This window comes from Ambystoma mexicanum, chromosome 4p (assembly GCF_040938575.1).
Source record: "Ambystoma mexicanum isolate Mex_15411 chromosome 4p, UKY_AmexF1_1, whole genome shotgun sequence".
Taxonomy (NCBI): Eukaryota; Metazoa; Chordata; class Amphibia; order Caudata; family Ambystomatidae; genus Ambystoma; species Ambystoma mexicanum.
In genome coordinates, this window is record NC_090927.1 from 1,277,756,892 (window position 1) to 1,277,770,408 (window position 13,517).

Consider the following 13,517-nt stretch of genomic DNA (forward strand, 5'->3'; position numbering starts at 1 on the left):
TACTTTTCAAGGACTTATGAAACCAGTGCATTCGTTGTCTTACCTTCTTGCATCTCGTTAGGAGTTGTTGTGGGTGAATAAAGGGAAGCGGCCCCTTTAAGAAAGGAGAGCACGCAGGGCGGGTGGGAGCGGGAGGAGGGCGGACGGGGAGGGAAAAGGGGAGAGTTTGGCAGTTACAGTTTGGAGCAATAAAGGGAAGGTTGAATCCAGAGATGGCTCCTGTGATCATTGGAAGTTAGCATGTGAGAGTGAGAGGCACAGATTAGGAGCTAACAACTGGCGAAGAGGCCGCCGCACCCACGGCGTGCTGCAGGTCAGGTGAAAAGCCCAGCAGAGCACAGAAGAGGCCGCTGCATTCACTGCGTGCTGCAGGAAGGGTAAGGAGCCCAGCAGAGAAGGAAAGTTGCTGCCGCGCCTGTGGCGTGCTGCAGGACGGGCGAGGAGCCCAGCAGTTCACAGGACGGGTGGTGAGCCCAGCAGTATACAGAAGCTGCAGACATCGTTGCCTGATTCCATACAGCCAACTGGAGGGCCGCTGTGACAGAAATGTTCCCAGCAGGTGCCCCAAAGCACTCCCAGACACCACAAAGACAGAGAAGCGACCCGCCATCTGCCTGCTGTGGGGGCCACCATATTGCAGCAACACAAGCCCCAAGAGGAAAGGAAGACGAAAAGTGGGCCGCAAGCCAACCACGTGGGAGAGCTGCGCCACAGCAAACAGGTACCGGGTGAATGTGGGCAGCCATCGCAGAGCCACGCAACAGACAAGGGAGTCCAGGATGACTGAGGCACCCACCAGAAGGAAAAGAAGATCCAGAGGAGTCCACGGCTACACGCAAGGGAAGACAATGAGCCGGTAACGAGCCCCACCCCCTCCAGCGTGCGCCAAAACCTGCCACCCAAGCATGGGCCCAGAACTCTGCAACGCTCACACAGAGAGCAGCCTTGCCAATAAAAACCAGCGGACTGGCTAATAAACACCATAGAACACTACTGCTCGCACAAAGAACGGCATGGCTAATAAACATTATAGAACACTACAGAGAAGGGCTACACTAGGGGGTCAACGCTGACAGTGACCCAGTGTGTGAACATCGAGTAAAGAGCACGAACATTGGGCAATCTGACTGAATAAACGCCAGAAACATCCACACTACCAGGGAAGCAGGGGTATGAACCTTGCAAAGAAGCAATGATGCATGCCACCAACAGGGCAACCTAACCACGACCTACAGTGCCACCCAGCCACACACGGGCAACAAGGGTACCTGGCACTGCCATGACCAAACCCGCACAACGGAAAGACTACTACAGGCTACGACAACCGCTGCCCACTTTGAATACTGCTAACAACTACAACAGAACTAAAAGCAAGTACAAGCCTGCACAGACTAAATCCGCCGAAGCGCCACAAGAGACCATGACTGATCCAACACAAGTAGCTGGTGATGCTGGGGCATTGCCCGCGGCCAACACAAGCCCCATGTCTCACGCCAACCTCATGAGACGCCCAAACCCATTTAACCTCAACCCACACCATGACCAAGGGCAAAGGTGGGAAGAATGGGTCGAAGAATTCAAGGACTTTGTAGGCGCCATAGGAACCCAGGACCATCCCAACAAAATCAGCATATTCACAAATGTTGCCGGAAGGGAGATAAAGAACATCATAAGGACAATTCTGCCTCTGGAAAGAACCACCTATCAACGACTCTTTGAAGCTATCAACGGCGAGCTGGTAGTAACACCCAATAGAGACTATGAGCGCTACGCCTTCAACCAATGCGCCCACTTACCTCACAAGTCTATTGGCGAATTCGTTATCCGCCTGCAAATGAAAATCCTGAAATGTGATTTTGCCAACTTCAATGACGATGAGGCCATACGTCTACGGATAATAGAGGATGCATCTCGTCATTATTTAGGAAACAGCTCCTGAAAAAACCACTCTTTCTCAAAGAAATCCTTGACCTAGCAAGAGTATACGAACGAATAGATGTCCAGGCTGCTGCCATCAAGAACCAAAAAAAGGGTGATAACATTGCAGCCATCACTCCATTCTCAAGATACCAGAGCCTCCAAGGCCGACAGCCTTTCAGAAACACCCAACCACGACCCCAGAGTGATAGACAATGTTACCAATGCGGGTTTGAATACCCTCACAGAGGACCATGCCCCGCAATTGGTCAGAGGTGCATGCGCTGCGGCCAAGAAAATCACTTTCAGGCCATGTGCAAGGAAAAACTTCCTGAAACCGGTTCAGTACGACGACAATCAACCCAAAACCCCGGATGACACATGGAACAACCGAGGGAACAATATGACCGGCGACCATCTGAAAGAGGAATGACCTATGCCACAGCACCAACCTCCCGCCCAGACACTGTCAGAGCCCTCGAAGGCCTCCAAATTGAACCTGACAGGAAATCGCACAAACTATATGACTACCAGCACTACCATCAACAAAACACCAGTGTCCCTGAAGACATCTACACCAGAGGCCATACAACGACCCAAGAACCAGAAGGCATCATAGCCTCCACGATGCCTGACTACGACCCCTACAACAACTCTCCACCAAGGACACTAATTGCAGAGGACCAGTATCCACTGTATCTGCAGGATGACTACGACCGAGAATATGTCAGGCTCCTCAGTGTAGCCATTGATGACACACAAGCCCCCAGAGTGACGGTTCAAATGGGTGACACGCAGAATCAGTTTGTTGGCGACACGGCGGCTACCATCAACATGATGAATGAGGAACTGCACCACACAATAGCAGACCTCTACCCGCTACGCCAATCAAGAACCCACATCTTCCGATGGGGTGCAACACTACCCCTTGCATCCAAAGGCCAATTTCTCTGCGACTTATCCCACACAGGACTCACCGTGCCAATGACCATACACGTCATACAGAGCCCCTCAGTGGGACGCTGCCTCCTTAGCTACAGGACAGCCATAGCTCTAGCGCTGATCGACCTACAATGCGAACCATCGGAAATTATCAGAGGCTAACCATCAGACAGACAAGAAATAAGATCAATAACGTACCAGCCCATCTCCAAAGAAACCCTCAAAACCCGCTTCCCGAAGCTATTTGAAGGAGTAGGGATGCTAAAAGACTCTGTCATCACGCTACATATCGACCCCATGATAACGCCAGTGCCACAACACCCCAGCAAAGTGGGGTTCCACCTCCAAGCACAAGTGTCCAAGGAACTACAACTCCTGTTACAGAATGACATCATCGAGAAAGCTGATGGACCCACACCCTCGGTGTCCCCCATTGTAATTGTCCCCAAAGACAACGGACAACTGCGCATATGCGTCGACATGCGCATTCCCAACGCCTCCATCCAGAGGGAAAGGCATCCCGGACCCAATCTAGAAGACATGCTCGCCAGGCTAAATCAAGCAACACACTTCTCCAAATTGGATCTTAACCAAGGTTACCACCAGCTCATCATAGATCCGGCCTCTCGACCAATTACCACCTTTGCCACCCATGAGGGGCTATTCAGGTATAAATGCCTCAACTTTGGCATATCCTCGGCCGCTGAGATCATACAATAGACTATCAGAAGATTGATTTCATCGGAAGTCAACGCCTTGAATTATGGCAACGACATCCTCGTCTTCGGAAGATCTCAAGAGCAACACGACAGTGCGATCCTACATGATGCGGGCTTAACACTCAGCGGCCCTAAATGCAACATAAATAAGACCAGCCTAAGGTTCTTCGGACACATATTCTCCGACAGAGGCATCACAGCCGACCCAGAGAAAATAAAAGCCATTGCCGACCTTCACACCCCCACAACCACAGCGGAACTAAGATCATTCCTGGGAATGGCGGGATACTGCACCCGATATCTCCAAAATTATGCCACCACCACTGACCCACTTCGAGCTCTCCTCAAAAAGGACACCCCCTTCATCTGGGACACACAGTGCCAGACAGCCTTCCAGACCATCAAAGAAAGCCTGACCAACCACCGTCAACTAGCCTACTTCCACCCTTAATGGGACACCATCATCACAGTCGACGCCAGCCCAGTAGGCCTCGGTGCCATCCTGGCCCAAACCAGCCCAGAGGACGGCACCCAACATGTAGTGGTAGCCTACGCCAGCAGAGCCCTGTCCCCCACTGAAAAGGCTTACTCTCAGGCTGAACGCGAGAACCTAGCAGCCGTGTGGGCCTGTGAAGAGTTCCAGCACTTCGTGATTGGTCGAGAATTCACACTGGTCACAGACCACCAAGCGCTACTGTCCCTAATCAGGAACCCCAAAACAAAAATGCCTCCCCAAATCGAATGGTGGGGCATAAGACTCCAAGAATACAATTACACCATAATACACAAACCAGGGGGAGATGCCAACCCAGCTGATTATCTATCAAGGCACCCAACGGCGAACAACGACAACTTACGAGTTTGAGAAGCGGAAGAATACATTGCATACGTGTCCACCAATGCCATGCCCCCCACCATCTCAACAGAGGAATTTGCAGCAAGAAGCAGAGCTGACCCCACCATCAAGGCTGCCTTAGACCTCATCTGCACGAACAGATGGAAATGCATACATGGAAGAGGTAATGGAGGGGAGCTGACAAGAAAGACCTAATCCGCTGACACGACCCTCATCCCGAAACCCCACTGGCAAGCCCATTGGCCAGGTGGGTTCAGGACTCGGGTCTCTAAGGCCTGGCATCCACTTCAAAAGCCCTCTTGGGGCCAGTCCTGGCGCCTATGGCGCCAGGCTCATACACCGTGAAAGACATGTGTTCAGGGAACTACTTTATTGAGGCTTTCAGCTAACATGGAGGCATCCACATAGCTTGGCTCCTAGGAACCAAGCTATGTGGTATAGTGTTTTGGGTGTGGCGGCCTAGGGACTATGTTACCTGGACTACTTTGTTGGGGCTATTTAAACCACACCCGAACAAGACAACACGCTTTGCGTCACTTTGCAGTCTGCAACGTGACGCTCACCGTGTCCAGCTATACCCACGAGCCTCGGAGAAGCAGAACCTGCAAGGAGACAAAAGGAACACTGTTAGCAGCAGCATCTTACCTGCAATCTTCATCTTTATCCGCTCGCAGCTCCTATGAACAGCTTCCTTGGATCTGCACGCCTCCCGGACTGAAAGACCTGAAACAGGAAGGTAAAGACAACATTAGAGACATTGTAAAACAAAAAACTGCTCAAAAGGTTTATCTGGCTGGTCGCCTCTCGGCTGGCATCGCTCCGGGAATTCCACACGTGCTGGGAGAACACCACGACCTATGAGAAAAGAAGGAAAACAGGTTAGCAAAGGCAAGACATCGCAGCGCTGCGCATAGCGCTTACTTACCGCAACATAGCGCTCATTACGCGCCATCATTGACCGGCGAGGCTCAACAAAGTCAGTTCGAGGGAGCAGGAGGAGGGCGGAAGGGCAGGGAAAAGGGGAGAGTTCAGCAGTTACAGTTTGGAGCAATAAAGGGAAGGTTGAATCCAGAGATGGCTCCTGTGATCATTGGAAGTTAGCATGTGAGAGTGAGAGGCGCAGATTAGGAGCTAACAGGAGTCAGAGCCTTCTTGTGCTGAAATGAAAGCAAAGCAGTTGAGCTCTGTCTAATATAACACCAACTTGCTCACACTCTCGCGAGAAGACGTAGGAGCTGTAGGCCAATGAAACATCACGCTATCATGATGAGATAGCGCTATCACGTGACGTGATATCACGTGACGTGGTAGCGCTATCACGCTAACCTCTTTTGAGATGCCAAATTTATGCGGTGGCTTTGTGGCCCAACGGTAGTGGGTAGTTCCCATCTGAGAAACGGATCATAGCAAAGCCTACCTACTCTCCTTCCCGTGACTTCTTATGTCATCATTGTGATTTTTCGGAGCAGTGAAGCGGTTCCAAGCAATTTCGGTGAGCGGGACCACTGTATCCTGCGTCCCCATGGCAGCATGAGGGAGGCAATCTTCGGTGCCACGCTCACTTGGATACCCCATCCACCCACAGATGGCTACAGCCATACAAACAGCGTAAAAATGAAAAATGTCAAAATAGAGCGTGATAGCCCACCCTCCAACAAATCAGTTCCTGGGATTGGCCAGTGATGTCTTTGGAGCTCCGCTTCTGCCCATTCCTGTCATCTGTGGGGCTGCAGAATATCATACAAACGCCAGGAGCGCAACAAAATGTTAGCTGCTAACAGTTCAAAGGATCAGGAACATGCTTCTGGACGCATTTGGTCTCGCCCGAGGCAAATCTACTATTTACTCGGCTCAACAAGCACTACTCGTTTCCCAGTGTCAGAGCCCCCCTGAGACTCACAGGCTGCGTAATAAACCCCACAACACGTTTCTTTTGTCATCAGCAGCAGAGGCTTTCTTATGCATAATGGTGACAACGTAAAAACCTCCAGTCTCCCTGCAAATCTGTGACAGTTAAAACGAGCAAAACAATAAAGCACCCTTTGAAAATGTGTTCACACCCATAATGTCTAATAGCTTGATTTCCTAAAACGTAAAGTGTGCTTTCATGTCCTTAGTTGAATGTTCTTAAAACAATACATAACAGCACGCTGGAGGTTTGTGACAAATCTCCAAATCTAAGTGAGTTTTTTACGCCTCTTTTATTGTGTGTCTTAAAGTGCTGAAAATAAAGTGGGCACATAGATATTTTGCCTTTTGCATCTTATAGTTTTCCATTCAGGATGTGGAAAATAAAGGTACACTGATATTATTGTGGCACAACATGCTGCTGCTATAAGTATTTGCATGTTGTCATGATGCTTTACTATGCAATTTGTGGATTTTGCAAGTAAACTCTATAGAAAAGTATTATTGTAGGTCTTGACACCCAAAACTTAATTATTTAATCCAAGTAAAGTGTGGAAGAAGGTGGCAGTGCCCAAATTGCAGAGTGGGTTAAAATCCCTGCTTAGCTGTTTAGCTTAAGTGGGTGATCCTAGAGGGCCTCATTACGAGTTTGGGGGTAGCCATGCCCTTAACAAGGGCATGGCTACCCACAAACTCGGGTCCAGGTCCGGGTCCTGCAAAAGGGGAATTACCGGGCCATTCCGACCTTGGAGGGCCCGGTAATTCCGATTCGCGGGACCCGGACCCGGTACGTTCCCATTCCCATTTGAGCCCCCATAGGGCTCAATGGAAATGGGGAGGATGGTAGCAGCGGTACCGTTACCAGGCGTCCAGAGCAGAACCCACGAGCAAACTCAGAATGTTGCGCAAGGTACCGCAACACTCCTAATGAGGCCCATACTCTCACCATCCAGTCAGTGCACCAGAGATTCTAGTATAGCGGACTAACTGTGGTAGAACCAACATTACATTTTCTTCCCTGTTGCTCCCAGCCACTGAAGTTGCTTGGGTTGTCCAGAGTACTGCCCCACACTCTGCTATGTCATGTAATGCTATGTTATTGAGTCTTTCATTGCACACCATCTGGCATTTTCACACTTTCTAGGACCTTCAGGATCTGTAAGAAGTGGGTGTTTTCAGACATAAAGGAGAGTGTTAGCTGATTGTAACATTGAAGCTGCACTAGAATAGTCTCATTACAATGAGTAAAGAAGTTAGATGCCCCTACACAAATATGTTTGTAACTCCTCCAATGTCTCTGAAGTTAGCGCCTCTTCCAACATTTAAAGGGTTAGCCCCAGCCTAAATTTTAGCCTAGGTCAACCCCTAGATGTGCGCACTTGCATTTTGTTAGACAGAGAGGTGAGGGAAAGCTTTCCCCGAAACTGGCGGTGTTAAAGTTTTATTGTGTTTGTTCAGAAAAATGTACTTGAACAAACGCAGTAAAACTTTAAAGCTGATACTTTCAAGAAAGACTTCCATCTCCTCTCTGCATATTGTGCTTTAAAATATACTATTTGATAGTTGGTCCCCACACCAGAACATGGGGATCTGGGGGGTAGAACAGTGGGGTCAGAGCCTCCAGTTTTGCCACGCCTATTTTCCCTCCCATCACCAGTTAACCCACCCTGAAATGTAGGTTTTGTTGCGCCCCTGTTCAACACTGCCATTCGAAGGACTTAAATATGGGGACTGCATAGCTTACTTGTGGTCCTCACCCCCACAGGAATCGTGTTTCCATCATTTTAAAATGCATTCTACACGTGTAACAGAGCACACACATATCATGTGCTCTTTACTAGGCACACGCAGCAAGTTTAAGCACAGTGCTACATATATCTTATGTCACTCCTGTGTGCCTTTTTAACAGATTTTCATTTACAGGCTTCTCGCCTAAGTGTTAAACCTTGCCCTCTGTGAAATTCTCTCCCAAAAAGTGGTTGGGATCCAAAGAAAACTCCCTTTAATGCGCAGCCCTAGATGATAGTGTGAAAATGAAAGTAGCTTGCAAGGAGCCAGACGGAAGTTCACATGGTAAAAATAAATACTGCTGTGCGAACAAGTGTGCCTTACAGCGCATGGCATCCAAAGTCCTGGGCTGGCCTGCTCTACCCCACCTTCCCTCCCAAACTACAGCTGGCTGAGGAAAACATTCCACCATGACTGGAATCCAGCGGTTCTACAATTCCCCTTCCGGACAATATTAAATGGTAAACCACTTTCTGCTGCACAGATGCTTAGAACCATAAATACAGCATGAAAATGAAAATACAGCGTGGCCACGCGGATGGACCCGGATCGCCAACAGCTTTGTCACTGGGAATGGCTGCTTCTCTTCTTTCACTTCAGGTCCGCTTATTAGAAGCGTCTTTGGGCTTCTTTTTGCGCTTGTTCAGTTCAAGTGGACAAAAAAACGCAACAAGCAAACTCTACAGGAGCACGACTCAGCGTTTTGCACCTTTCCACAGTCCACAGACAGGACCCTGCTTAGCCTTGGAATACCCTCGGAGACTACATGCACCCCATCTCCTCCTGCCCAAGGCCATCAGCACTCTAATACATGGCAGTGTGCTGGGCTGCATTAGGGCTCTCAGACCCCACCTCGGAGACAGTCCTCTAGTTTTACCCACTTTTGTAAGTCCTTTACAGTTCAGCGCAATATGTCACAGAAGTTCAGATGTACAAACTTTCTAAACGTTTTTATTGCTGTCGTCACTGGCGAATGTCTAGTGCTGATGTTTATTCTAAAATGTTCCTATGCTAAAGTCTAAACTACAATCATCTAGTTTGAATGGCTGTTGTGACATCACCCAGAGATGATAGCTGTCCACAGAGTTGCTTGAGACTTTGCTGATTTTTAGGTCTTCACAAATGCCCTAAAATGAGAAAATTCACCCATTTGCTGACCATTTTATTTGTAAATGTGGGGTTCCACTCCCCTTATCGAGTCCTCGTTGTGAGAAGCCAGAAGGCATCTCACCCACTAGTCCCCAGGGATCTGTCACCCATATGGCCAGAACACGGCCATCGCTTTTGGGTCCAGTTCCTGGGGGTGGACAAGTGCAGGAGGATCATCTGGGTGAGTGCTCTTCGGAGAGAGGGATTGGGACACGGATGGTGAGACTCTGTATCCCCTTCTTTATAACACATTTACCCCATCCTACAAAGTAGGATATGGAGGAACTCCAACCACCCAGCCCCCTTTACAACACAAGGGCCCCATTACGAGTTTGGAGGTAGCCATGCCCTTAATACGGGCATGGTTGCCTACAAACTCGGGTCCGGGTTCCCTGAATGGGGAAATACCGGGCCATTCCGACCTTGGCGGGCCCGGTATTTCCCCATTCAGGGAACCCGGACCCGGTCCATCCCCATTCTTATTTGAGCTCCCATTAGGCTCAATGGGAATGGAGAGCATGCTAACAACGGGCCCGTTAATGACGGGCCCATTGTTAGCATGCTGGGCTGGTCGTGGGACCCGCTAAGGACGCCAGGTAAAACCAGGCGTCCTTAGCGGGTCCCGCAAGCAGACCTCGCAATAGGGCGGTAAGGGGTTAACGGCTCCGGCGCCATTAACCCCTTACCGCCCTTCTCGTAATGAGGCCCAAACACTTTCTCACAGACAGCCCGCTATGAGAGAAAACGGACTAACATCCGAGCTGAATACATTACGTGTCCCAATACAATGGTCAGACACAGTCAGGCAATTTCTGACCATCACACACACCTGACTTCCATTAAGCTTCCTGACATGGATAAAAAGCGGAGCACGAGAGCACACTCTGAGTGAGGTAAAGCACACGAGGAAACAGCAGTTCCAAGATGGCAGTTTATAACAAGAGGAGAAAGACTGCAAAACAGAAGGGTATTGCAAGGAGGGAAGTTCCCTTGACCTTTTTGACAAGGAACCGTTGCTTTCATGAGCCCCCGAGATTGCATGCGCCCCTGAGATTGCAAAATTGCATTGTGAAAATATTTAAAATTGCATTGTGAAACCCTGGAACTTTTCCCCACGCTACAGGACTCTCAGACTTAGGTGTGTTTTTCTCCTGTATCTAAATTGCACTGTGAATGTATTTAAAATTGCATTGTGAAAATATTTAAAACTGCATTGTGAAACCTAAACTTTTTCCTCGTGTTTCAGGACTCTCAGACTTATGTGTGTTTTTCTCCGGTATCTAAATTGCACTGTGAATGTATTTAAAATTGCATTGTAAAACCTAGGCTTTTTACCCATGACACAGGACCCTGTTACTTTGTTTTTTTCTTTTTTTTAAAAACTATTTTATTTAGTTTAACAACAAACAAAGCAACCATAAAACCAAACAGTGGACATCAGACATAACTTCCAAGTGTTATATACAGTATCATGTTATGTCCTCCGCTGTCCCCTTACCCTCCCCCCATCTCGAGCTAACTTCCCTTCATCACCTTCCTCCACCCTATCTGGGGGTGTCTCCCTCCCCTCACCCCCCATGGAATCATCATCTTCTAGGCTGGTCAGGGCAGACTCAGACAGCGTAGCCACTAGGTTCCCCCAGGCCCTCAATGTCTCTGCTTCTTCATCTCCCCCTCTGTTGACTGCTTCACCCCACACCACCGTTTCTGCATCCACCCATTTCAGTAGTTCATGCTACCAGGCTTCTACCTTTGGTCTGTTACTTGCTTTCCAGCAAATTGCAATTCTGCGCTTGGCCAGTATATAGGTCAAGTCTTTGAGTTTACTTATATGTGCCATCTTACGTGGCCTAGAAAACCCTCCAACCATGCATGCCCACAAAGATTCAACCTCCAGTTTAATACCCTTCTCCATCAAATAATGGGCTACCTCCCCCCAGAATCTCTTTATTTCCGGGCACGCCCAGAACATATGTATCATTCCTGCATCCACCTCCCCACATTTAGGACATGTCTGTATTACTGCATTCTAGAACTTTGCAGTCCTCTTAGGGGTCATTTACGCCCTATGGGTAATATATTGTTGAATATGTTGTAGCCTCGCATTCCTGGACAGTTTTATGTGGTATCTCTGAGCCCTCACCCACAACCCATCATTCATAGACTCCCCGCTTCCTCTTCCCAGTCACGTCTCAACTGGAGCACCTCCTTCCCCACCCTTGACATCAGCAGTTCATAAATTCGGGAAACTTCTGATGTCCTCGGATGTCTTCCGTGAACAGTGTAGAATGGAGTTTGCCCTGTGCTTGTGTGAACTGAGTTGTTGGATGCATACTCAGCTACCCAGAGTATATTTTTCCAAGAATCCTCGGACTGTTGCAACATACAACTGAGATATTGCTCTAATGTTTGGTTGGTTCATTCGGTTTGCCCATCAGTTTGAGGGTGATGACTTGTGGACAACTGGAGAACGATTTTGGCAAGCGTACAACACTTTCTCCAAAAGGCAGAAACAAATTGTGTTCTGTGATCAGATATTAATATTGATGGAAATCCATGCAATCGAACAATTTGCTCTAGGAACACAGAAGCGAGAGTTGACGCAGTTGGGAGTCCCTTCAGAGGGATGAAATGGGCCATTTTGGAGAATAAATCCACGACGACTAATATGGTGTTGTATCCATTGCAGGGTGGAAGATCTGTGATGAAGTACATCGACAGGGTATGCCAAGGTGCTGGCGGTACTGTTAGGTACTGTTAGGGGATGTAGTAAGCCAGCAGGGTTCTGTTTCTGAGACTTGTGTTGTGCACAGACACTGCAGGTTTCAATAAATTGGGCGATGTCTTTTCGCCAGGTTGGCCACCAGTAGTTTTGTTTTACCTTAGCCTGAGTTTTGGCTATTCCTGGGTGTCCTTCCACTAATGAATCGTGGTAATTTGTGATGATTTTCTTTTGCAGTTCTTGGTCTTGAACATATAATCGTCCTTGGAAATACGGTAGATTGTCTTCCATGGTGTAGTGGTCACCTTTTAACAGCCATTCCTGTTGTGTTGATTGATCCATCAGGGATTGCAAACTGGTTCTTTGGTCAGCCACACACGTGGTGGCAGCTATTCTGGTTTGAATCCTTTCCTCAGGAATTATGGCCACGGGGTCGGAAGCTGTAAAAGCCTTGTTTTCTTCACTCATGCGTGATAGAGCGGCTGCTTTCCCATTGCGTAGTCCAGGTCTATAAGTGATAATAAAATTGTATTCTGCAAAAAAGAGAGCCCAACGAAATTGACGCAAAGGATTGTGCTTTGGCGGTTTTCAAGTATTGCAAGTTACGGTGGTCCGTGATGACAGTAACCGAATGTCTCGCCCCAAGAAGGTAATGTCTCCAGGCCTTGAATGCTGCTTTAATCACCAGTAATTCCTTGTCTGTGATTGCTTAGTTCAACTCGGGGGCTGAAAGTTTGTGGGACTAGAATGCAACGGGTGTAGTTGTCCTGTGTCAGGGTCTTGTTGTGACAATATTGCTCCCATGGCTATTTTTGAAGCATCTGTCTCAACTATGTGAGGTAGGTTTGGTCGTGGGTGTCTAAGGACTGGTACTGTAATGAATGCTAGTTTCTACTTCTGGAAGGCTTCTTCAGCTTCTGTCGACCAATGGAATTTTTCTTCAACAAGGAGGTAATTGGATGTAAAATTTGTGAAAACCCAGGTATAAACCAACGGTAAAAGTTGTCGAATCCGAGCACACTTTGCACTGCTTTCGTGGATGTTGGTGAGGGCCATTGGAGGATTGCATCCACCTTTCGTGTATCCATATGTACGCCTTGTGGTGTCAGCATGAAACCGAGAAACTCAACCTCAGTTACATGGAAAAAACATTTTTCCAACTTGGCATACCATTGGTGTTGTCAAAGCTTATCTAAGACTGCCCGGACATGGCCTACATGTTCTTCCATGGAATTTGAGTAGATAAGAAAGTTGTCAATGTAAAAAAGAGTGCAAACGTCCAGTAGTTCACGGAGTACATCATTCATAAAAAATTGGAACGCCGCAGGGGCATTGCATAGCACGAAGGGCATGACCAGGTATTCAAAGAGGCCGTACTTCTTGCGTAAGGCCGTTTTCCACTCGTCTCCCTCTTTTACTCTTACAAGATGGTATGCTCCTCTTAAACCCAGTTTTGTGTAGATTTGAGCATGTTTCACTTGGTCCAGGATCTCTGGTATAAGTGGTAAAGGATATC